The sequence below is a fragment of the Macaca fascicularis genome, chromosome 9 (genome assembly GCF_037993035.2).
Source record: "Macaca fascicularis isolate 582-1 chromosome 9, T2T-MFA8v1.1".
Lineage (NCBI taxonomy): Eukaryota > Metazoa > Chordata > Mammalia > Primates > Cercopithecidae > Macaca > Macaca fascicularis.
Window position 1 is genome coordinate 72777655 of NC_088383.1, and position 13893 is coordinate 72791547.

At 39.9% G+C, this 13893-nt stretch overlaps 1 protein-coding gene across 48 annotated transcripts in view; it reads left to right on the forward strand.

Annotated features, from left to right (window-relative positions):
• Nucleotides 1-13893, forward strand: part of USP54 (ubiquitin specific peptidase 54) — a 117931-nt gene that overhangs the window by 32853 nt on the left and 71185 nt on the right. For 15 of the 48 annotated variants that reach the window (XR_012417785.1, XR_012417788.1, XM_065520090.1 and 12 more), the window contains exon 1: nt 1864-1928. The exons of the other annotated variants lie outside the window; for them this stretch is intronic. The gene's annotated coding sequence lies outside the window, so the exon portion shown is untranslated. Of the gene's footprint in view, nt 1-1863; nt 1929-13893 lie in introns of those variants that run through there. 48 annotated transcript variants of the gene reach the window in all.

Sequence of the window (13893 nt, forward strand, 5' to 3'; positions counted from 1 at the left end):
CCATAGCAGGCTAATTAATTTTTTTTTTTTTTTGGTAGAGAAGAGGCCTCCCTATGTTGCCCAGGCTGGTCTCGAACTCCTGGGCTCAAATGATCCTCCCGCGTTGGCCTCCCAAAATGCTGGGATTACAGACATGAGCCCCTGCACCCGGCCTACAAAACCTTTTCTACAGGCAATTCTACACTCACCTAACACGAACTTGTAGTTACTCAATTTATTTTGAATGGAGAAGCCCAGTGGTTGATACAGGGTTCTCTTTCTATTTGGCACAGAACCTCTTGTGCAGTCTTGAAGAGGGAATAAGAAATGTCTGAAAATAACTTGTGCAAGGCAGAATGTAAGTATCATAGCAGATTTTTATGGGAGTTGTTTTCTGAGGGGCCTCTGGAGAGATTACAATCTATTAGAGTGAGATTTCCCTGTGGATCACTTCCCTTACCTGGATGAGACATGAAAAGTAATGTTGTCTGGTTGTAATCAGGGTTGAAGCTCTGTAACTCTGTCCCAGTACTCTAGTTTTATTTGATTGGTTTCACAATGAATGTATACCTATATTTTAATGACTTGATTGAAGAGCTTGGTCTTGATATTTGTATATCTTTATTTGCAGTCAGCACTTACCAGTAGAAATTTTGTGTTTCACACTTCGAAATGGCATTACTACCTCCTCCTCCACCTGGCACTCAGAGACCTGAATTAGAATGCTAATGGTTAACAAGAAAAGCAACAGTGTTTTTTTTTTTTTGTGGCACTTTTCCTGTGGCCAAAGGACTACTTCAATTTAATATACTGTATTGTTAAAATGTAAGAGCTTAATTAGTTTTGGACATTGCCCATGTTTGTTAAATTTTACCAATAAATCTTAATTGTATCTTTTTTTTAGTGAACTCATATATTTTCTCTCAACCTATAGAAATATAACAGACCTTCATATTTGGCAAGGAGTCTACTGATGAGTTTTTTCATCAGTATGCTTATAAAACAACCTCTTTCAATAAAACTGTTTTATAACTTCAGATAATACATAGAAGGGTGTGTGTTGGTCCTCTGGGGCCTTTGTGCCCTGCCTGCAAATGCAAGTTCTCCGTTGACTGATCACATGTTTGGGGGTGGGACCCTGCCTGCTGTTTGTTTTTGGTGATATAACTAGGTCTCTTCCCCGAGAGAGGGGTGGAGATCTTTCCCTGTTGCGGACTTTGGGGTTGGGAACCTTTAGATCCCAAGCATTTTAAAATTGACTCAGATTCCAATGGCTCAGTTTAAATAATAATTTTCTTTAATAGTGTGGCTCGTTTAAAACAGTTGGAAGAGTTTTGCTTATTAAAATGATTTAATTTAAGCCCAGTCTTGGAATTCTGAATTAGGGATTCCAATAATAACATTGTTTTAATTATTCTGTAAACAACTACAAATATGTTGTCTTCTCGTGCTCCTTTAGACTGCAGTGCAAAGGACTGTTTTTGGGGGGACCGGCCCTTCTTTGGAAGCAGCAGCCATCCTGCAAACCTTATTGTTTGATGACCTTTTCCATCAGGAATGCCCCAGGAAACAGTTTCATAATTGTTTTTCTTAAGCCTCAAGTGAAGTTTGTGATATGTCCTTTCAAGTTACTTTTGGTTAGTTTCTTAAGTTTACTTTGTTTTTAATTGGAAGCTCCACCTTTTTAACTTTGTCATGAATTGTCAGTGTTGAGTTCCTGGTAGTTGGTAAAAAGAATTGCCTTCTTTCTGATATCCTGTTCTGCAGGAAGTCCTTGTGGTTTAGATTCACAGTTTCTCATTGTTGCTGGCTACACTTGTCTCCTCCCTCCTACCCTTCCCTCCCCACAGCTCTAGCTATTCCCTTATCCCTCCCCATTCTTGTATCACTTGCCCCACAGATACCCTCGTGATTAGAGGTCTTTTGCTGGAGGTTGACTGTGCTGTCTGGTAAGTATTGTAGTTGTTGTGGCAAAAACAGATAGATGGAAGATTGCAGGAACTGATTAGTTTTTGTGAAGTTTTCTTTCTTTAAAAAAAATATTCCCAAGCACTGATTAATAAACTATTTCTTTAAACAGCAGTAGTTTAAACTTTGAAATTGAGATTTTAGGACTCTCTCAACTTTCAAGAGGCATCTTGCAAGCTGTTGTTTCTGCTCTTTCTCCCTCCTCCCTGTTTCAATTATTAAATTTTGGAGATTTCATTTTTTTTTTTTTCAAAAAATATGTAGATTTTCTTGAGTTCCTTAGAATTAAAGGCAAGAGTTGTGGGTTTGGTATTTTAAACTTCCTTCAAACAGAAGAATGTTATTTGTGATTTCTGTATACCTATTTTAAGTATTAACATACTGGCTAAAGTAATAGTGAAGAAAAGAGCCTATTTTGTGGCTAAATTGGAAAGTAGCTGAATGATTCTTTTTTCCTATCAGCATAATAGTGTTGGCAAAATCCGCTAAGATTTTGGCAATATGTTGTCAATTCTGGGAAATGGTTTGCCAAGTACTTCAGGATAACAGATGCTTCTGGGAATTATTTTTGGGAAGTTAGATAGATTTGTTCATTAGCACCTGCTTCCTTGAGGCATGATGCCTATAATCCTTTTGAAAGTAAAATATTTAATATTTGATCTTTAGATTGAGTCAAATATCACTTTCATAATGGGTTATTTCCTTGTGTTTTATGTTTTGAGCTTCTAAGAATATTTGTGTATTAAAAAAAATTTTTTTTGGATACTGGATGGTTGATACTTTGGTATTTCAAGCAGTTATAAGTGATGAGCTTTGGAGTCTCCCAAACTACAGGTAGTTAGAAGTAATCTTTATGGTAGATGATGTGAGAGGAAACTTGTTTCTGGGATTTCATTGCTGTTCAATTGAGGCACTTATTCAAATGATGGTTGTGTTCGTACAGTAATGATTTCCTGAGCTCCTAATATGAGGTAAGTGCTGGGTCCTTGCTAAGTGCTTTGCATTTACTTCTAATTTCCAGTACAACCTGGCCAGGTAGTAGCATTGTCCCTCTAGAAAGCGGCTATACGTAGGTAGAAAGAACATGGGTTTTCTTTCCTGCAAAATGAGAAAAATAATCACTATTTGGCAGGTTAATTGTGAGAATTAGAGGATATACCATGTGTCCAGTGCCTAGCGCGGTACCAAACATGTAGTTTGTATTCACTAAGTGGGCTACCATTATTATAATTTTACAACTGATGAAAGAGGATAAGTAATCTGCTGAAGATCACTCAGTTGTAAGTGGTAGGGCTAGAATATGAACTGGCTCAAAGTGTGAAGTCTGGTAGCATGTTTTCATCTGAGTATTGTAAAGGCTGTTAGAGTAGATTTCAGTGGATTCCTTCTCATCCCTTCACCTCCTCCCCCTACAGAGGAAAGCTTCTTTATAGATGTCCTCCTTTGTTTGGTATCCTCTGTCGCCCTCCCAGTCAGTCATGTGCTTGCTCTCTCACACTGGAGTTGCTTGTGCCATTCAGTACCAGTGTTCTCCCAATAGAAATGAGTCAAGCCAGTGCTGTCAGTTTGCTTCCCCTCCTTTTTTCCTCTTGTTGATAGCACTGTCATACTTTTGTTATTGTTTGTACTGAAATAATTTGAGTATATTTATAATGATTAATAAATAACGCATTGATGGAATCAAGTATTTAAATGTAAAAAGTTTTAGTGATTTTAAAAATTCAGGATAAAAATCTCTGGTTCTAAATGATTGAATCAGAAGGTTATTATATAGGGCAACTTTCTGGAACTCATTGTTTTGCTATCCAGGGGCCTAATAAATTGCTATTGATTTTCATTCCTTTAACCACTGCTGTTACTAGTTTGCTGCTATTGGCAGTAGGGTTTGGAAAGAACATTTCGTTTGTCCTACTGACCATAAAATAGAGTATCTTTCTTCTGCAGACCTTTTGGAAGCACAAGGTATGATTTAGGTGCGATATGATTTAGGCAGGAGATTCAGGGATAAGCTAAAGAGCTGTTTGGTTATTCCTGTAACTGAGTTATCTCTAAACAGAAAAATGTGAGTTTGATTGGTCTCATGCAACTTAGTTCTTCATTTATTTGTTTAACAAGGAATGAGCATTTGTTGAGTGTAACGCAATGTAACTTTCTACATTGTATTCTAATAAAGTATTGATATACTGGTTACATGTTGATTCATGATGTTCCTGGGAGGGAGAGAGAAGTCCCAGTTTGTGTGGAGAGGTATTTAAAAAGACAATCCTTTGGGAAATGAATTAATGTAAATCACTGCTCCTTCCTGATGATGTATGACTATTAGTAGTTCCTATCACTATAAGTAGCCAGTAGTATGACTTCTTCATACAGGTTTGCTGAGTGGAAAAGATTGCTAGTATTACGTAGGACTGGGAAGATGGGAGTAGAGAAGGGAGGAGCATTCCTTGATTGAGAAAAACAAAAAACAAAAAAACTGGGCATGTGCACAGAACAAATCTTTTTGTATGTGTTTTAAGGGTACTGGTAGATGAGGTTGGAAATGTGCAGGGGATAAGATTGTGGAAAGCCATTCAAAGACAGAATTTTGTTTGTGTTTTCTCGCTGAAGTTTTCTGAGCTAATCGAGATTCATCAGTTTGCTTTTGCAATATTGTATAGACGGGATTAGAGGGGAAAGAATAGTTAGAAAGTTTTTGCAGTAGTCTAGGTAAATTGTATTGAGAATGCGCTGTTTTTAGAATACATTTTTCCCAGGCTGGGTGCGGTGACTCACACCTGTAATCCCAGCACTTTGGGAGGCCGAGGTGGGCGGATGGCTTGAGGTCAGGAGTTTGAGACCAGCCTGGCCAACATTGTGAAACCCTGTCTTTACTAAAAATACAAAAATTAGCGGGCGTGGTGGCACACGCCTGTAATCCCAGCCACTATGGAGGCTGAGGCAGGAGAATTGCTTGAGCCTGCGAGGTGGAGGTTGCAGTGAGCCAAGATCACGCCACTGTACTCTAGCCTGAGTGACAGTGAGACTCCATCTCAAAAACAAAAACAAAAACCAACAACAAAAATGGATACATTTAAGAAAAAAAAAAGATACATTTTCTCCTCGTTTTTATATGACCTTGGGATTTATGCTATCAATTATACTTTAATCTCCTGAAATTTTTATAGTAGTTTTATGTGTGTGTGTGTTTGCCTGTAAGAGAGAAAGGGAGACAGGGGAGAGAGAATGCATATAGAGGATGGTCAGTAATCATAATCACAGTTACTGTTTATGGAATTCCTGTTTTGTACCTGGCCCTAAGTATTCTGCATACATTATTTTGTTGCATCCTTTCAGCAAATCACATTTATTATAGGTAGTAAATGTCCTGAATGTGATGGAGCTAGGATTGGGATGTAGATTCATCTTATTCTTCATCATCGTTATCCTCATCATAATCATTATCAACACATTTATTCCACACTTACCACATATTAGGCACTGGGCTAATTATACATATCTGCATTATTTTATTTAATTCTTAAAACAACCCTATGAGACAGATGTTATTTATTAATCCCATTTTTTTCTGATGAAGTACCTAAGAGTTAGTTCAATGACTTGGTCAATATGACACAGCTGTTAGGTGGTAGCACCGAGACCTGTTCTACTCCACTAACTCTGTGTCCCCACGTTGTATAATTCACATAATATTCTCTAGGAATGGGACCCTTTGGATCTCCATTGTAAGCATGTTACCTCCCGAGGTTCTGCAATATTGTTGGCCCTGCAGAAGGTACACTTTTTTTTTTTTTTTTTTGAGACGGAGTCTCGCTCTGTTGCCTAGGCTGGAGTGCAGTGGTGCAATCTCGGTTCCCTGCACGCTCCACCTCCCAGGTTCACGCCATTCTCCTGCCTCAGCCTCCCAGGTAGCTGGGACCACAGGCACTCACCACCACGCCCAGCTAATTTTTTTGTGTATTTTAGTAGAGATGGGGTTTCATCGTGTTAGCCAGAATGGTCTTGATCTCCTGACCTCGTGATCCACCTGACTTGGCCTTCCAAAGTGCTGGGATTACAGGTGTGAGCCACCATGCCCAGCCTGCAGAGGGTACACTTTTAACCACTGTGTTATTTCTACTACCATGCTGCCTCTCTTAGAAGTCAGTAAATTATACAACTCTGGATCATTATAAGGAAGGGCTAAGTAACCTGCAGCTGTCATTTCTTAGTTCTTACAATTTGTCAGTTATAACAAAGTGAAACATGCCTTTTTATTTTCTTTCCAACTACTTTTTAACAAGTTTTAGACAAATTTGTTATACATGACAGTTACCTAAGTTCTTGTGTAGTAAAAATAAGACTTTTTGTCCTTTATCAGCATACAATTCTTCTGTTATACATGATGTAATAGTTTGAAGCTGCCAAAGTCCAGCCCTCAGGAAATTGTTTGAGTTGAGTAACTATTCGCTGGGGAGTTTAAGATAACCAGCCCATAAATCAACAAATAGCTTGGCCCTTTTTATGGTTGTAGATGCTTATCTCTTTCTATTGTCAAGCTTGAATCAGAAGCCAATATTGTTTCCATTGATACAGTCACTATTAGAAGAAGTTGTCAGCAGTATCTCAAGCTAGATATGGCCATTTTGTCGGTTCTTTTCTTTAAGGAGAGTCAGAATTTATCAGGATGTTAGAATTGGTTGTTCTAGGCTAGGTACCTTCAAACAAAAAGTTTTCTCTTTCAATGAAACTCTCAGTGATTCAATGCCTATTATATTCAACCTTTGTGTGGAATAAAAAAGATGCCCTTAAGATAAAATGTAGTCCATGTACACAAATAACTGTAATATGAGGGAGAATGTGAGTATTGTAATCCAGACCCTCCCCATGCACTGAGAGCACAGAAGAGGATGAAATAAATTGGGAGATTGGAACGGTGAGAAGGTGAGAGAATGATCTGGGAAGGCTTTTCCTTGTAGGATAGTTACGATTTTCAGCAAGAATAAATGGAGAGGAAAGGCATTCCAGAGAGAGGCAATACTAGAGTCAAGACAATGAGAAAGTAGAGGACAGGGTATATTTGTTATACAGAAAGGAGTCTAGTGTACTTGGAGTGGAGGATGAATGAGAGGCATGTAATGATCAATGAGATGTCTGATCAGTGAGTGAATGTGTAGATGAAGCTGGAACTTGTGGTAAGGTCCGGTGATTCTCAAACTTTACGCTGGTGCCAGGCATATTTAATTCCATCTTATAATTAGGAATTAATTTTTTTTTTCTTTGAGATGGAGTGTTGCTCTATCACCAGGCTAGAGTGCAGTGGCACGATCTTGGCTCACTGCAACCTCCGCCTCTCGGGTTCAAGATTCTCCTGCCTCAGCCTCCTGGGACTACAGGTGCCTGCCACCACGCCGAGCTAATTTTTGTATTTTTAGTAGAGATGGGGTTTCACCATGTTGGCCAGGATGGTCTTGATCTCTTGACCTTGTGATTTGCCCACCTCAGCCTCCCAAAATGCTGGGATTACAGGCGTGAGCCACTGTGCCTGGCCAGGAATTAATTTTATTGGCAGAATATGTGAACATCAAAAATATGCAGCATAAAAATCACAATCATGAACACGATTCAGTGATATGATTTGGATGTTTGTTCCCTCAAATCTAATGCTGCAATGTGATCCCCAATGTTGGGGCCTAGTGGAAGGTATTGGATCCTGAGGCTGGATCCCTCATGAATAGCTCGGTGATGACTGAATTCTCACTCAGTTAATTCATGCAAGATCTGGTTGTTGAAGAGAGTCTGAGACCTCCCCCTTTTCTCTTTAGCCATGTGACACCTGGGCTTCCCTGCAGTCTGTCATGATTGTAAGCTCCCTGAGGCCTTACCAGAAGCTGAGCAGATGCTGGTGCCATGCTTCCCATACAGCATACAGAACCATGAGCTGATTAAACTTCTTTATAAATTACCCAGCCTTGGGTATTTCTTTATAGCAGTGCAAAAATGGCTTAACACAGTCAGTTAGGAAAAAAAGTTGTTAAAATAGGTCCAATTGACTGCTTGATTTTTTCCCCCTTAATTTTGCTACTATTTGTTCAAGTTCTTGTATTGCTAGCAGTAGACTAAGTAGGTAAGAAAAAATTATGGGAGAGAAACTTGTGAAAAATCTATCTATTAATTTTCTTTCCTGTGAATTAGAAAAATACCATTATTCTTTTCCAGCCAAAAGAATATCTCCCTCTAGGAGCCATTAAATATTTTGAAAAGGGAAGTGACATGGTGTGGAGTGTGTTTTAGGAGTCAGGTGGTAGTGACATGTAGGATTAGAGGACTGGCAGTGAGTCAGTAATGTGGTACAGTGGTCTAGAGGTGGTGAGGATCTGAACCTTAGTAGCAGCAGCAGTGAGAATAGAATGAAAGGAAATAGAGATCCGCACTAGGCCCTCTGTTTCTAAAAAGGAAATAGTTACCAATTATTAACCAGCTTTCATATTGTTAGGATATTACGGGTCTCAATGGTTGGTTATCTCTGGTCTCGAGTCCCTTCACTCTATTTTTAGGGAAAATGTGTTTAAACCCCTATTTTAAGGAAGTGATAGTTTATAGATTATTTATAAATTATAGTTAATTTAGAAAATATAAAAAAGGAAAAAATCCATAATTTCATCATCCTAACAAGACCCCTATCATTTTACATTTACTTACCCCTGATGTTGCAGTTTTCAAGTTCTCTGTTAATTCATTCTGTGCACATTTAGCTCTGAGAAACAGGTTTCTGGACTAATAAAACAACCCATTAATTGCCATACTGTGATGTTAAACATAGTAAACCAAGAGGTTTCACATGTAACCCTCAGTGGACTCTAGGATCACAAACTAGGTCAATGTCTCTCTTTTTTTTTTTTGAGACTAAGTCTCGCTCTGTTGCTGGTCTGGAGTTCAGTGGCGTGATCTCGGCTCACTGCAACCTCCAACTCCCTGGTTCAAGCAATTCTCCTGCCTCAGCCTCTGAGTAGCTGGGATTATAGGCACATGCCACCATGCCCAGCTAATTTTTGTATTTTTAGCACAGATGGGGTTTCACTATGTTGGCGAGACTGGTCTCGAACTCCTGACCTCGTGATCTGCCCACCTCAGCGTCCCAAAGTGTTGGCATTACAGGCGTGAGCCACCGCGCCCGGCCACTTATCTTCTTTTCCTATAAATCTATCTTGGGCCACCTACCTTTAGACATATAGATATTTATTACCCAAATGCTTCAATCCCTTTTGGGCCAAAAGTTCCATCTTCTTCAGTGAATTATTTGCATAATTTAAAATGTTTTTTATTTTGAATTTATAGAAAAGTTGCAAAAATAGTTACCTCTAATGATACCATCTTATATAACCATAATACATTTATCAGAACCAGGAATTAATAGTATTGGTACAACACTGTTAACTAAAGAGTTTTCCTGAATTTTACCAGTTTGCCTACCATTATTCTTTTTACTTTTTTATTTTCAGTTTTTTAAAATTGTAATTTATTTTACTTTTTTATTTTTAGAGATGGGGTCTTGCTTTGTCACCCTGGCTGGAGTGCAGTGGCACAGTCATAGCTCACTACAGGTTCAAATTCCCAGGCTCAAAAAGTCCTCCTGTCTCACCCTTCTGAGTAGCTGGGACTACAGGCAAGCGTTAGCCTGGCTAATTAAAAACAATATTTTTTGGCCAGGTGCAGTGGCTCACACCTGTAATCCCAGCACTTTGGGAGGCTGAGGCGGGCGGATCACCTTAGGTCAGCAGTTGGAGACCAGCCTGGCCAACATGGTGAAACCCCGTCTCTACTAAAAATACAAAAATTAGCTGGGCATGGTGGCAGGCGTCTGTAATCACAGCTACTCCAGAGGCTGAGGCAGGAGAATTGCTTGAACCTGGGAGACCGAGGCTGCAGTGAGCCAAGATCCCGCCTGGGCAACAAGAGCGAGACTTTGTTTCAGAAAATTTTTTTTGGTTTGTTTTGTAGAGACAGGGTCTCGCTCGCCATCTTGCACAGGCTGCATTGTTCTTTTTCTGTTCCAGGATCCTATCTAGAATCTCACATTGCATTTTAGGTGTTTTTCTTCCTTACTCTTCTGTATTCTGTAAAAGTTTCTCAGTCTTTGTCTTTTATAACCTTGACATTTTTGTAGAATATTGATCAATATCAATTTGAGGACTATTTGTCAAATATTCCTTAATTTGGATTTGTCTGATATTCTCTGATGATTGAACTGAGATTATGGTTTAGGCAAGAATACCACAGAGGCCGGGCGCGGTGGCTCAAGCCTGTAATCCTAGCACTTTGGGAGGCCGAGACGGGCGGATCACGAGGTCAGGAGATCAAGACCATCCTGGCTAACACGGTGAAACCCCGTCTCTACTAAAAATACAAAAAATTAGCCGGGCGAGGTGGCGGGCGCCTGTAGTCCCAGCTACACGGGAGGCTGAGGCAGGAGAATGGCGTGAACCTGGGAGGCGGAGCTTGCAGTGAGCTGAGATCCGGCCACTGCACTCCAGCCCGGGCGACAGAGCGAGACTCCGTCTCAACAAAAAAAAAAAAAAAAAAAAAAAAAAAAGAATACCACAGAAATAATTTTGTGTCCTTTTCAGTACATCATATCATGGCATTCGTGATGTCAGTATGTATTATTACTGGTTATTTTGACCTTGATCACTTGGTTAAGGTAGTTTCTGCTGGGTTTCTCCATTGTGAAACTACTATGTTTTCCTATGTAGTTAATAAATGCCTTAGTGGAGATACGTTGATACTATCGTTTTTATTAATGTCTTGGAGTTCTCTACACATGGAATTAGTAGTGTCTCCTTAAAGACTTTATTGAACTTTAGTTACTGTGAAATTAATTAGCTTAAAAGGTCCATCTCCTTGACTGGGCGTGGTGGCTCATGCCTGTAATCTCAGTACTTTGGGAGGCCGAGGTGGGTGGATCACTTAAGGCCAGGAGTTCAAGGCCAGCCTGGCCAACGTGGCGAAACCCCGTCTCTACTAAAAGTACAAAAAATAGCTGGGCATAGTGGCGCACACTTGTAATCCCAGCTACTCGGGGGCTGAGGTGGGAGAATTGCTTGAACCTGGGAGGTGGAGGTGGCTCTTGCAGTGAGCCGAGATCGTGCCACTGCACTCCAGCCTGGGCGACAGAGCGAAACTCTGTCACAAAAAAAAAAAAAAAAAAAAAAAAAAATCATCTCCTTCGAAACTTCCCACACTTTACACCTGGTTTTATCAAAGGGTTCCCAGGCTTTGCAGGAACAAATTCTATCTAGTCTTCATTGGTTTCAGTTCAATTCCAGCTCTGCTCATAATGAATCTCTTATGCTAATAACCTGTAGCTCTCTGGACCTCATTTACCCCACTGTCTCTTAGGGCGCCAGGCTCCTCCTAGCCCAGTGTCCTTCCAGGCCTCATCTCCCTTTATGCACAAGCCAGTTCCATTTGAATGACTGCTTTGGGTTTTTTCAGAAACAGAGGCTGAGAGAAGCTGACTTTGTTGGTGAAGAATACAGTGGGGGATAATTAGGGTGGCTGCAGCTGGAGCCTGGTTTATTACTTTGGCCTGAGAAAAATGGTAGCACATTAAGCTGTACTGTGTATACTTGTGAAGGAATCATTCTCTGTATTTCACTAATACAGAGAAAGTGTTTTTTTCTAAAGGTCACCAGCTTCTAGAGGTATGCCTTTAATTCTGGCAGCCTTAATCTGTAATGATCTTTTCAATTTAGCCCTGTGGACTGTGGAGTTACTTGCTGTGAACACAAGAATCCAAAATCCAAATGTGGACTAAATATTATATTTAGATCTATTTAGGTAAAACAAATTTTATACAGAGAATAACATTAGATGTTTCTTTTATAAAATGCAAAGTTATTAGTATTACTGAATTCAAAGTAGCTTTTTGAATTATGTATTTTCTCAAGTGACATATACTATAAAAGCCCAGTTTATGTAATGTGGATGGGGCAGACTCAGATTCTGTGACACTTGAAGCTTATACAATTCAGAGGGCCTCCTTTAAGGAAAATATTTTTTGAAACAGAAAATGAGATATTGGGCCTTGAGAATCTGTGCAAGAGAAAGAGCCCTGAAGCTTAAGTTTCATTAGTGGGTTGGTAAATCTGCCTTTGGATGTGAGGCACTGCAAAAAGGTTGAGACCCACTGTTTTCCATCATATCATACGTGGAAAAGTTTTTGGCTTACCCACAGGAGGCTAGTGTTTTCAGATTGGGAACAGTGGGACATACAACTTAGTAACTGTGTTACACAAGGAAATAAGTAATAAGTAATAAGATGACATGCTTCTGTCCCAATTTTGGCTTTTACTTTCCTAGAAGTTTACGTTGTTGCCCAGGCTTGCCTCGAACTCCAGACCTCAAGTGATCCACCAGCCTCGGCCTCCCATTCTCGGATTTTAGGCATGAGCCACCATGCCCAGCCCAATTTTTTATTTCTTTATGGTAAAATATCTAGGAGTAGGATTGTTAGGTAAAAGTATGGCAAAAGTGCAGCCATGTTTTGCTTGACAACAGGAATATGTTCTGAGAAATGTGTTGTGAGGTGGTTTTGTCACTGCGTGAATATCATTTAAGTGAATTTGCATAAACCTAGATGATGTAGCCTACTACACACCTAGACTATATGATATAGCCTACTGCTCCTATGCTACAAACCTGTATAGGATGTTACTGTACTAAATATAATAGGTGCCAGGCATGGTGGCTCACGCCTGTAATGCCAGAACTTTGGGAGGCCGAGGCGGGAGGGTCACCTGAGGTCAGGAGTTGGAGACCATCCTGGTCAACATGGTGAAACCCTGTCTCTACTAAATACAAAAATATAAAAAATAGCTGAGCATGGTGGTGCATGCCTGTAATCCCAGCTACTTGGGAGGCTGAGGCGGGAGAATTGCTTGAACCTAAGAGGCGGAGGCTGCAGTGAGCCAAGATCGCGCGACTGCACTGCAGCCTGGGCGAAAGAGTGAGATTCCGCCTCAAAAAACAAAACAAAACAAATAAACAAACTAGGTAGTGAGAGCCATACAGATAAAACTATAATTCCCCTCCTCACATATCTTCAGTAAATGGCATTGGAGAAGGATTACGTTGTTTAATGCTATATCTACAATTTAAATGAAATGTTTTTGGTGTTAGTATTTCTCTGGACCACTTGTTACTGCCTCTCTTGTCTGGTCTTTATGCTGTCACTTCTAGCTGGTGACACACCTAAAACAGGTCTGAGGACTTACTGCTTTAGCCTACATAATACTGCCATTCAGAGCCTGAGAATCTTTTCTCTGCTACTGTGTTTTTCTCCTTTTGCTCCCTGTACTCAGGAGTGTGTGTCATAGGGCAGGCCGAGTTTCATTAAGCTCCTAATGTGGATATTGGAAACCCCACCTGTGTGCCAAGTCCTTTTGGCTGTGAGCAAAGTGGAGGCTTGGTACTTGTCATTCCTTTGCAGCAGTTGAGCTGAAGGAATGCTGCATGGCTTGTTGGAAGTTGTTTGGTGGCCTTGAGTGGGGTGTGTATGAGGGTGTGTGTAGAGAGGTGAGGGTCTTATAGTCTGTGTGGGAGATATGGGTTCTTTTCTGGTGTCATGTTAATCAGGCAGTATTTATTGACTGCCTCCTTATGACTAGCACTGTAATAGGAGCTTTTGGAATAGAATAATAAAATATATAATTGAGTCATAGTTTAATAGTCAAACATTTCTAGCTCTGCCACTTACCAGCGTTGAATTGGGCAAGTTAATGTCTTTAAGCCTCCCTTTACTTTTCTGTAAAATGGAATTATTAATAACTATCTGATAGGACTGTTGTGAATATTGAATAAAGGACGTAAGTATCGTGTTTAGCACATACCTGACTGTAGTTACTATTTCATTTCATGTAGTCATATTATGACAGATACGATATAAAACAGAGGGTAATAAAAATAGAG